The sequence below is a fragment of the Spermophilus citellus genome (genome assembly GCF_964194105.1).
Source record: "Spermophilus citellus genome assembly, chromosome: 8".
Lineage (NCBI taxonomy): Eukaryota > Metazoa > Chordata > Mammalia > Rodentia > Sciuridae > Spermophilus > Spermophilus citellus.
Window position 1 is genome coordinate 47,512,518 of NC_138189.1, and position 7,876 is coordinate 47,520,393.

A 7,876-nucleotide genomic window follows, 5' to 3' on the forward strand; every position below is an offset into this window, starting at 1 on the left:
CTCTTATATATAACACCACAGGGAACCACTTTTGCACTCCCAATTTGGTGTATGTGTGTGCATGTTTGCTTTTTAGTTGTTTTTTTTTTTTTTTTTTTTTTTTGAAGTGGGGCCACTACAGATTGGAAAGGCATGCAAGAGTTGTTTGTTTCCCACAAACCAGTCATCTTGCTGAGAAAAGGGAAGCTCCCAACTCAAGCTTCTGCAAAAATGCACTGATTGGCACTCTGCTGACTTGTTGATCTTAAGCACAGCTAGCAGAAGCCTGATTGTAATTATTCTTTTTCCTGCTCTCTCTGTATATATCAGGTGCAGCAGGGCTCTCAGGGATGTGCTGTTTAGTATCAAAACCCAACAGAGTTGGAGAGTTCTCCTTCCTCATTTCACTGGTAGGCAAGGAAATACACTTAACATGGCTAAGTTGTTTGCAAGCCAAGTCAAACATGGCAGAGCTCATGATCAGAGACCAGCCAAGTGCTCATAGTGGGTGGTCCATGCACATTTGTCTATTTTAATTAAATGATCACAGAGAGCTTTAAACTAAACTGGAGCTTTAAAAGTTCCCATTATATGCACTGGCTTTTAACACTAAAATATGGTGGCAGTTCATATTCTTAGAATGTGACTATGAGAGTTTTTCTGGAAAATTCCTGAGGTGCAGACTGTAATTACTGTATGTGACTAGTGGAGTGACAAAAGAAGCTTCCCATCATAGTTTTCTACCCCCTACCAAGAGAGTTAATAGACTATCCAGTATCCTTTTAATGAATTCATTCTCTTTTTCAATTATTCAAAGTTATTTTTTTATTTCTTACAACTAAGAATCTTGACTCAAACAGAAGTGCTTTACAGAACAGATTCTAGAATTTTAGTCTTTTAATATCATTTAAAAGGAAAATGAACACTTACTGAACCAATATGGAGCTGGTAAACATTATGAAATTAAAATATACTACTTTGATATATTACTTTTAAATGATATTGTAACACCAAAAGTAAGAAAAATGTAATTTCTGAATAAAAAGTCCCTTTAGATTTACCATATACAGCCTCACTGCAAAGCTAATCATTTCTCACAGTGAGAATAAAGATACACAGAATTTGGAAACCACTGCTTTGAACAACCCAATTAAAGTAGATTCCAAACTATCCTTTCCACCATGTTTCATAAGCTACCACTTTATTTCATTTTTATTACCCCTCAACTTATCTCCTTTTATCCCTATGAAATGAGGTTGTAATAAATTTTAGTAAGAGTTTGTAATGAATTGGGCTTGGAGAGAATTGTTTAAAAACAAATAGATCACAGATTGATCTATAAAATCAACACAATCTCTACCCAAATCTCAATTGTTTTTTGTTGTTGTTGTCATTGTTTGTTTGTTTGTTGTTTTTATGGGTTTTTTGTTGTTTTTGTTTTATTTGTAGAAATTGTCAAGCTGGCCCTAAGACCCCTAAGGAAATGCCAGGGACCAAGAATAGTCTCTCTCTCTCTCTCTCTCTCTCTCTCTCTCTCACACACACACACACACACACACACACACACAAACACACATACACACACACACATACACACTTGAAAAAGAACAAAGTTGGAGTGTTCTCATTTCCTGATTTCAAAAACTAATGTAAAGCTATAGTCAATACATGTAGATCAACAAAATAAAATTAACAGTTCAGAATTAAACCAACTCATTGATGGTAAATTAACTTCCTACAAAACAATTAAAGGGTGAAAGAATATTTTTAAAACAAATTAGGATGGGGTAACTAGATAATTACATGCAAAATAATGGAATTATATAAGGACTTCAGACCACATACAAAAATTAACTCAAATGAGATATCACTTTACACCTACTAGTATGACTATAACAAAAATGACAGACAAAAGAAGTGTCAGTGAAGATTTTTTTAAAAAAATGTAATTCAAATGCACTTCTGCAGTCACTTTATAAAACAATAGGCCAGTTTTTTAAAAATTAAATGTTAAATTAGCAAATGACCCAGTATTTTCACATAGAGATATATACTCAAGAGATTGAATAGGTAAGTCCACACACACACACAAAAAAAAGTATATGAAAGTTAATAGCAGCATGATTCATAAAAGTAAAAAAAGTAGGAACAAAATAAATGTCTATCTACTAATGAATGAGTAAACAAAATGATATACATTTACATCATGGAATATTATTCAGACATAAAAAATGAAGTACTGATTCATGCTGTAACAATGTGAACCCAGAAAACATTACGCTAAGGCAAAACATCCAGAAATAAAATTCCAACTATTATTTTATTTATATTAATTGTCCAACATAAGAAAATTCACAGAAAACAGATTAGTGGTTACCTAAAATGGAGAGAGAGGGGAATGGGGAATTATTGCTAATGGGAATGGAGTTTCATTTAGAACTGATGAAAATTAAATAGTTTTTCTGGCTACACAATATTGTATACTTACTAAAAAAAAAACCCTTTGTATAACATAATTTTAAAAGATTTTAAAGTATAATTGAAAAGATTAATTTTATGGCATGTGAATTATATCTTAGTATTAAAAGGAAATAAAAATAAATGAAAACTGCCAGGTTAAGTTCAGAGATACTATACTAACAGAAAGAGAAAATAAAGCAGGAAAAAAAAAAGAAATGAGAATGGGGACAAAGACAGAGAGCATCCTAGGGCAGTGAGGCAATACAAAGTAGTGTACTATATGAATAATTCATAATATGGAAAAAGGAGGGAAAGAATGAGCAGAAAAAATATTCAAAGAAGTAATAGAAAAAATTTCCAAAATTAATAGCAGATACTATATTATAGACCCAGAATGTAGGGACCACCAAGCTGGTTAAATAACAAAACAGAACAAAAAAAATTAGCATATAAAAAATTCAAACTACTGAAACAAAACAAAACAAAAGTTTTGAAAACATTACCTAATAAAGATTTAGAAATGCATTAGGTATAGTAGAACACAAATAACAAACATAAGAAACCATGCACTCAAGAAAAGAAAACCACAAAGCAATGTCATATTTAAGGTACTTAAATGTTTTTTCAACCCCAAATTTAATACAAAATAAAAATAGCTTCAATGATAAAAAAGAATAAGGCTTTCCCAGAAACACAAAATCTTGGAAGATTGGAGGCTAAGAGATTCATTCCAAAAGAAATGTTTAAGGAAATTTATTAGAAAAAAAAAATAAGTTAAAACAAAAAACTTAAAATATCAGTAATAAAATTAATAAAGACAGTTAAATTCAGCTTTTTAAATTAACAGTTAATTAAAGTATAACTTACTATGCAAAGCAGAAAGAGTGTGTATTATAGTCACATATCATACGTGTCTCTCACATACAATAGCACCAAAAATATTGTACAAAATCTATGTAGAAAAAGATGAACAATGCAACATTTTCTTGAAATGGGAAACTCAATCATTAAAATTTCAATTCCCCAAATTTAATTGAGAGATTCAGAACTATTCTAAACCAAATTCCAGCAAGCATTTTTGTAGATATCAACAATTTGTTTTTAAAATTATACAAAAGTCCATAGGAATTAAAACAGCCAAAGCAATTATGAAAATGAAAAATGTTGGAGGACCCACACTACCTGATTTCAACAGTTTGCTGTTGAGTAAAAGAGCAGAGTGTATTAATATAAAGATATGCACACACATAGATTGTTAGAACAGGAGAAGCCAGAAATATACCTATTCAAAATAGTTGACTGATTCTTTTATAAATATGCAACAAAAATATCATAGAGAAAGGATAGTCTTTTCAGTTCATGGTTCTAGAAAAATTCACTAACCATATGGAAAATTTTGAATCTTGACACATACCTCACATCTTTTAAAAAAATAAATTCCATATAAATCAGTGATCTAAATGTAAAATATACAGCTACAAAGCCTAGAAGTAAGCATAAATGAAAATCTGTATAACCTTTCCTTTGGACATGTTTTTTAAAAAATGCCAAATCATTCCTGATAAAGGATTTGTATCCAGAACATATACCCTTAAGTCTAAAAAATGAAAAAAGGAATAAAAGCCTTATTAATAATAGCCGAATGATGTGAACAGAAACTTCTCTGAAAAAACACAAATATATAGCACATAAGTAAATAAAAGGAGTCATTATGGAAACAGAAAATTAAAGCCACATGTGATACCCTAGAGACCTATTGGAATGGTATCTCCACATGCTATGTCAACCATGTCTATGGTTGCCAGCAATACCTGCCATCCCTTGGCTTATAAAAGGATCACTCCAATTCCTACCTCTGTCTTCCCATAGCCTTCACCCTTCTGTGTCAATATCTGTTTTCGAATTTTCCTCTTCTTAAAATAACAATAGTCATACTGGATTTAGAGCCCACAGTCATATAGGATTTAGGCTCATTCTCATACAATATAATTTTATCTTAGCATGATTACATTTACAAAGACCCTATTTCCAAATAAGTCCATGTTTTCAAGTTATGAGTAAGAAGGAAGAATTATTCAATTCTATAAACATGTGGTCAAGATTAATACCAATGGTAAAAATTCACAAACATCTTGGGCTTGGGATCTGTGGATGGTTTTTCCTAAGTGTGTCATGATTTTCCTGGTTCTTCAGCAGCTAAGTAATTTCCAATTTTTTTAATTAATTAATTTATTTATTTGTTCTAATCTGTTATACATGACAGCAGAATGCATTTCAGTCCATATTACACAAGTGGAGCACAATTTTTCATTTCTCTGGTTGTACACAAAGTAGAGTCACACCATCTGTGTCTTCATACATGTACCTAGGGTAATGATGTCCATCTCATTCCACCATCACTAATTTGCAATTTTATCCTGCACAATTTGATATTATAACAGGAGACTCTCATCATGGTTAAACACTATAGATAATGTTGATGGTTTTGTTTCAAAAGATAATCAACGCCACTGGGTACAATCATCAAGGTCTGACTAGCACTTCATTGACTGCGATTTCAATGACACTTCAATTTTCAAAGCTTTGCAATGCTGTTTGGATCCATCTATTTCATGTGTCACTTGTTAGTCTGGAATTAGAGCCAAGGTCTCTCTCTCATTTCAGTTATAAAAGTCATGATATGTTTCGAGGATCACACCCAAGTATGTACATTTCACAGTTGATCTCACAAGTTGATCTCACAAGTTGATCTCACAAGTTCATGACAAATGAAAGTGGATTGCTTTTTCAAGCTCCTTTCTAAGATGTCTCTGATACTTCCTGTTTTTTTGGAGTCTTCCAGCCAGTAATCTGAGGTTCTATATTCTTCATTCTGTCATATGCTTCCTGTATCTACAGCACAGTCAAGACAGGATAGAGAGAAGTTAAAAACAATAAGAGTCTTCCTCACCTTCTTTGAACCACTGGTCAAAGTAGCAGTTTCCCCTCTCTATGTTGTAAGCACCAATGGCTGGTGCTATCCTCTCTGGTGCTACCAGAAGGTCTCTTTTCTGCTCACCCATCAGGGCTTCTTCTGGACTCTCAATGTTTTTGTTAACATCCACTTCAGATTGCCTGAACCCAAGCTAAAATACAATGGGAAAAAAATTATAAACCAGTACCAGTCTGGAGGTAGCACAAAATCTGGTCATCTCTTTCTTTCCTTTCTCTCTTTCTTTCTGCTGTTGTGGCCATTCATTGTTATTTATTTCTCAGTGTCATCATATGGCTGCTCATGCATTTTGTCCAAGTGTGAGAACTCATTCAGTGTGAGACACAGAGTGGCATGTGCTTACTCCACTTACCTGAAATTGGAAACACCAGGAAGAAAATAAAGTAGACATCAATGACAAAAATACATCAGGAACTCTACATACATTTAGCTGCTAAAGAGCACATTCTAAATAAACAGAGTGCCTCAAGGGACACTAAAGTGTATTTAGAACTAAATGAAAATGAAAATACAATATATCAAAATTTGAATAAAACAGCTAAGTCAGTGGTGAGAGTAAAATTATGGGATAAAATATTCATTTTAGAAAAGAAGATATACACCTGTGAACTAAGTTTGTACTTTCAGAAATTGAATAAATTAAAGATAAAAAAACCCAAAGTGCCAAAAGGGAAGGAAATAATAAACATAAGAGCAAAAATGAATAAAGAGAAAAGGAAATATTGAGAAAGGCAATACAACCAAATCCTGTTCTTTGAAAGGATAAGTAAGTCAACCTATTTGTTGCTTCAATCAAGATGACAGTAGAGGGCTGGGATTGTAGCTCAGTGGTAGAGCACTTGCCTACCATGTGTGAGGCACTGGATTCAATTCTCAGCACCACTTATAAATAAAACAAAGATACACTGACAACTAAAATTTTTTTAAAAAAATATTACATTAGAGTAGACGAGTGTGGTGGCACACACCTATAATCCCAGTGGCTTGGAAGGCAGAGGCATCGTGAGTTCAAAGCCAGTCTCAGCAAAAGCGAGGCTCTAAGCAACTCAGTGAGACCCTGTCTCTAAATAAAATACAAAACAGAGTTAGGGATGTGTCTCAGTGGTCAAGTTCCCCTGAGTTCAATCCCTAGTACCCAAAACAAACAAACAAAAAAGTTTACAGTAGAGTAAACATGATGAGAATTAGTCAGATTATGGATATATGGTATGGAGCCTCAAGGTTCATTGATATATTATCAAAATACTGTGAAAAGAAGAATCCAAATGTCCTTAAGCATTGGCCTAAAAACTAGAAAAAAATATATTTGCCATATACTTATCAGAAGAAGACAGGTTATGGATGTATATCAGTCAGGATACATGTATTTTTTCACATAACAGAGACAATCATAATATAAGCAACTTTAAGATTTTATCAGCTTCTTTCTATCCCATGTAAAACAAGTTTGGTGAGAGATAATAAAAAATTTCATTGGCATATTCAAGTTCACATAATTCTCCACTCTCTTCATACACATTTCATTCACAGTGTCGCCTGTTGTCTACATGAAACCTAATCCACAAATTACACTTACTCTCCAGCTAGAAGAAAGACAGTCAGGGGCTGCAAATATAGCTAAGTTGGTAGAGTGCTTGCCTTGCCTGCACAAGGCTCTGGGTTCAATCCCCAGCACCTGGGGGGGGGGGGGAAGAAGAAGGAAAGTCAGAGTTGTGATGGGATCCCTTTCAGCTATGTCAGGTCTCTTCCAACAGCTAAAGAAGAAGTCTTATCTTAGAGTTCCACTTATATCCCATTGGTTATAATTAGTTGCATGATCACCCTTATTGCAAAGATTCCTGGAAAATGTGTTGCTTTATACTGGTCATTAAAGTATCCAAGTCAAGTCTGAGCTCCAGCTGGTGCCTTTTAAAAACTGTTTGTGATGATGAAGAGAAAGAAATGGAGACTGGAGATGAACAGAATCACATAGGAATCAATGAGAAAATTACGGAAATTTTGTGATAGATGTACCCAGATTTAAAAATTCCTAGAGGTAAATGATAACACTGATACAACATATTGAAATATCTGGGACACTATGAAGGCAATACTAAGAGGAAAGTTCATTGCATGGAGTTCATTCCTTAAAATAAGAAAAAGTCAACAAATAAATGACATCACATCTCAAAGCCCTAGAAAAAGAAAAACAAATCAGCACCAAAAGCAGTAGAATACAGGAAATAATTAAAATCAGAGCTGAAATCAATGGAATTGAAATAAAAGAAACAATTTTTTTGAAAAAAAAATGCATAAAGTTGATAAGACCTTAGCCATGTTAATGAAGAGGAGAGAGAAAACTCAAATTATTAACATCCATGATGAAAAAGGAAATATCACGAGAGACACTACAGAAATACAGAAGATAATTAGAAATTATTGTGAAAATGTGTACTCGAATAAAAT